Here is a 4,521-nt window from a genome sequence, read left to right as displayed (position 1 = left end):
ATGGAATCCGTGGTTGAGTGCCCTGCTTCCAGGAATTATCTGGCTGTCTTCTGCTTGACCTATCCTATTATTGTTGTGCTATTCTAGTCAAATGTGTGGCCCTTGCCGTTTGTACGTATTGCTACTAGGGACTGCTGGACTGACGCCCACACAAATTCTTTGCCAAGAACCAATATCCACCCACCTTCATTCGCAAATGCATTGCACACAAAGTTCGCAACGAGGATTTGCTATGAGGTAATTTTTAAATGATGCTTCCCTGTGTTAAAAGCAAATTCTGGAAAACGATATCCAGACTCCTCCGAACGCTCGGACTTATGACAGCACAGAAACCGAGAGCCTCACTCAGACAGCAACTCACGAGAAACCAAGGCCTAATATCCACCATGTTCAGGTCAAACGTGGTTGACGACATTCCACGAGGGACTGCACGAAACACGATATAGGAGAAAGAGGCTGACAACTAGAGAGCTGCATTCAACATTTCATCTGGACTGTAAAAATCCCTCGGACAGCTGTTCCTTGCAATTATGCACAGAATATTGAATGTCTCTGATTCCAGGGCTTGGAATTTGGATGATATGACAGTCTGCAGCACTGGTTACTTCCTTGTGTGAGGTAACTCCTGATGGAACACATGTCACACTCTATTGCTCATTGAGAAATACATCCAAAATAGGAGCTTAGAGAAGCATTTCTGTTGTCCTTCTGGGGCTGTCCGTGACATGCCCTGTGGCACTGCACTTATTCTGTGTTTCCTGAGTGTTCAGCACATGCTTCCACGATCGTTTTATAGGCAGAAATCTGCATTTTCACTTCAATAACGGGTGTGTGAAGCGGAGGTCCACCAGTCTCTATTCTATTTTTCTCTTCGTATGCACAACTCCAATACAGTAAAGGATCAATTGATATTGAAAGATGATATACAGAGGCGCGTGAAATACCGAAGCTTTAATGACATTTATGCAATGGTTAGAATTTACCATGATTCAGGAAATAAGGATGTAAAGTCTGTTTGGCTGGAGTTGATTAGATTAGATTAGATTAGATTACTTACAGTGTGGAAACAGGCTCTTCGGCCCAACAAGTCCACACCGACCCGCCGAAGCGCAACCCACCCATACCCCTAACCTAACATTACAGGCAATTTAGAATGGCCAATTCACCTGACCTGCACATCTTTGGACTGTGAGGAATGGACTCACAAGCATGTGTAGTTTACAAGCCCACTCGCAGTAACCACAAAGGGAAATAAATCGTACAAGGGGGGAAATGCGTGTGAGTGACAAAAATGGCAATAGTCATGCGTGATCTTAACTTCCCATCTAAAACTCTCGGTTCCATTGTAAAAACGTTTGGAGAACCAAAATCAAAAAAATCCCACATGTCCCATAAAACACCACGAGGGATATCTTGGTAATTGATTATTCTACTGGTGACTTAATTTTCCTATTTTCTTGGAAACCATCTCTTTAATTGTGAGCATCAGAAAAGCCTTTTATTTTACCAGGAATAAATAAATATGTGATTAACCTTTGTCCGTTTCATGTATAAGAACACTGAGACTCCTCTGCACCGCACTTCTTTTGCGTTTCTATCGATTTTAACACTAGTGTGTCTTTTGATTCTTCCCAACAAAGTATATGACCTCGCATTCCCTACATGAAACTGCATCTGCCAAGAATACTCCAATTGTTGGAGGGAATCCTGAGGAACAGAATGTACATGTATTTGGAAAGGCAAGGACTGATTCGGGATTGTTAACATGGCTTTGTGCGTGGGAAATCATGTCTACCAAACTTGATTGAGTTTTTTGAAGAAGTAACAAAGAAGTTTGATAAGGGCAGAGCAGTAAATGTGATCTATATGGACTTCAGTAAGGCGTTAAATAATGTTCCCCATAGGAGACTGATTGGCAAGGTTAGATCTCATGTAACAGCAGTGGATGTAACACCGACCCTTGAAATACGCCGCCAAGACGTGGACACCAAGAAGAACATGTTCCAACAACTACAACACCGTTTTCTACTGGCAAGCCAATTACTGATCAAAGCTGCAATCTCTCCCACAGTTCCATTCCTCCGCATTTTGTATAATAGCCTATTATGGGGTAACTTATCGAACAACTTGCTGAAACCATATACACCACATCAACTGGGTTACTGTCATCTACCTGTTTGGTCACTTTGTCAAAAAAGTCAACAATATTCGTTAGGCAAGGCCTACCCTTCACAAAACCGTGCTGACTGTCCCTGATCAGATTATTCTTTTCGAGATGGTCATAAATCCTATCTATAATAACCTTTTCCAACACGTTACCAACAACTGCAGTGAGACTCACTGGTCTGCAATTACCAGCGTTGTCTCTACGAAACTTTTTGAACAAGGGAACAACATATGCTATGCTGCATTCCACAGGCACTATTCCTGTAGACAACGATGATTTGAAAATCAATTCCAAAGGCACATCAATCTCTTCCCTTGCTTCCCAGAAGATCCTAGGACAGATACCATCCGGCCCAGGGGACTTGTCTGTTTTCACACTCTGCAGTATTTCTATTACCTAATCCTTGTGAACCTCAATATCTACTACACTAGACGCAAGTATCTATGTATTTTCGTCGCCAACATTTACATTTTCCATCGCGAACACTGTCAAAAAATATTTATTTAGTACTTCCCCTATCTCCTCTGACTCCACACAAAACTTCCCACTATTATCCTTGATTGCCCCAAATCTAACTCTCGTCATTCTTTTAGTGCTGACATACCTATGGAAAGCCTTCGGGTAAACCCTGATACTATCTGCCAACAACTTCTCATGTCTCCTCCTGGCTCTTCTAAGCTCTCTTTTTAGGTCTTTCCTGATATCGGTGGAACTCTCGAGCGCTCTAACTGAGTTTTCACGTTTTGTCCTAACATAAGACTTTGTTCCTTCTTCACCAGGCATTCCACTTCCTTAGTAAACCATGGCTCACGCGTTCTATATCTTCCTCCCTGCCTGACAGGCACATACAAATCTAGGACACACAGGAGCTTTTCCTTGAATAAGCTCCACATTTTAATGTGCTCACACTCTGCAGTTTCCTAACCCATTCTACGTTTCCCAAATCTTACCTAATTGCATCGTGATTTCCCTTCCACCAGCTGAAACTCTTGCTCCGTGGAGTACATCTATCCCTTTCCATCAGGAAAGTAAACCGGAGAGAGAGTTGTGATCGCTGTCTCCACAGTGCTCACCTACTTCCAAATCTAAAACCTGGCCAGGCTCGTTACCCAGTACTAAATCCAAAGTGGCTTCTTCCCTTGAAGGCATGTCTACATACTGTGTCAGGAAGACCTCCCGCACACACTGGACAAAAACTGACCCATCTATTGTACTCGTACTGTGGTGATCTCAGTCAATATTTGGATATTGTCTTGAGTGTTCCAGAGTTTTTCATTGTCCCACAGTCCAGATGAAGTTTGCATTCCTCACGTACGGGAGCGAGAATTCTTTCAATGTCTCAGATCAGTTCCTCTGCCGAGAACATCAGAGTCAATGTCCCTTCCTCTACTCGGACTGACAGTTTACACTTCTTCAATCTCCTATGATTCCATTTCCCAAAGAGTTTCTCAAGATTTCCAAAGCTGGAGCCTAAATTATATGGTTTGCTTCCTAAGCATTTTTCCAACTGCCAACTGACAATATTTTCATAGTATCTCTTCACAAACCTCTGGCTTGCACCATGTCCAGGGATGAGAAGTCCCGTTTGGTGGAGAGAGTTCCTAGGCTGGTGAGTTTCACTTTGGAACAAAGATGTTTAAGTGGCAATTTCCTGCAGTTATTTGTAATGATGGGAGAGGGAGCGGTGGGGAATGAGCACTCTGACGAGCAGGAGGAAGTGTTGCCAATGACCAGAGTCAGAGAACAGAGGACAAGGGATTAAAGGATTCTAATGAAAAGCAGCACTTCTGCTCAGGGAGTTCAATAACAACTGCAGAAACCCGATGTGTCGAGCAGTGTATCTGGAAAGAGAAACAGAGATAATGTTTTAAGTGTGGAGCATTTCTGATGAAGAACTCGAGTTTCTCAAGTCTAATCAAATTACAGGCATGGTTTGCAAAACAGGCGTTTTGAACTTTGAAATGTTGCAGCAGGGAAGCATTCATAACGTCGTCAGTAGGATTCGAACCTACGTGGGGAAACCCCAATGAATTTCTAATCCATCGCCTTAACCACTCGGCCATGACTACAGACAGCGCCGCGCCCTGAGCACTGACCAAATCAGCCGTGATCTCATTGAAAGCTGCCGCTGACTTGAGTTAAATTTTTCCATCTCCATTCATACCTTTGCTGTCATTTGTAAGGTGCGAGACACCAATGTAAAAGAAGAAAAGCACAAAGTTAGGAAAAGACATTTGCAGCCAAATTGAGTCAAAATTATTCATTCAAAGGAAAATCACACTTGGCAATTTGCTGGATCTCTTTGCGAACATGACCAGCAGAGGTAATCAAGGGAGCTATTGATCTGAGTATTC

At 42.8% G+C, this 4,521-nt stretch overlaps 1 non-coding gene across 1 annotated transcript; it reads right to left on the bottom strand.

The window, feature by feature from the left end:
• Positions 1-4,154: 4,154 nt before the first annotated feature.
• Positions 4,155-4,236, bottom strand: trnas-aga (transfer RNA serine (anticodon AGA)). Its single transcript has one exon. It is a non-coding gene; the product is annotated as a tRNA-Ser (tRNA).
• Positions 4,237-4,521: the final 285 nt, after the last annotated feature.

The sequence above is a fragment of the Chiloscyllium punctatum genome, chromosome 50 (assembly GCF_047496795.1).
Source record: "Chiloscyllium punctatum isolate Juve2018m chromosome 50, sChiPun1.3, whole genome shotgun sequence".
Classification (NCBI taxonomy): Eukaryota; Metazoa; Chordata; class Chondrichthyes; order Orectolobiformes; family Hemiscylliidae; genus Chiloscyllium; species Chiloscyllium punctatum.
The sequence above is the reverse complement of the archived record's forward strand: the minus strand, read 5'-3'. Positions and strand labels throughout refer to the sequence as shown.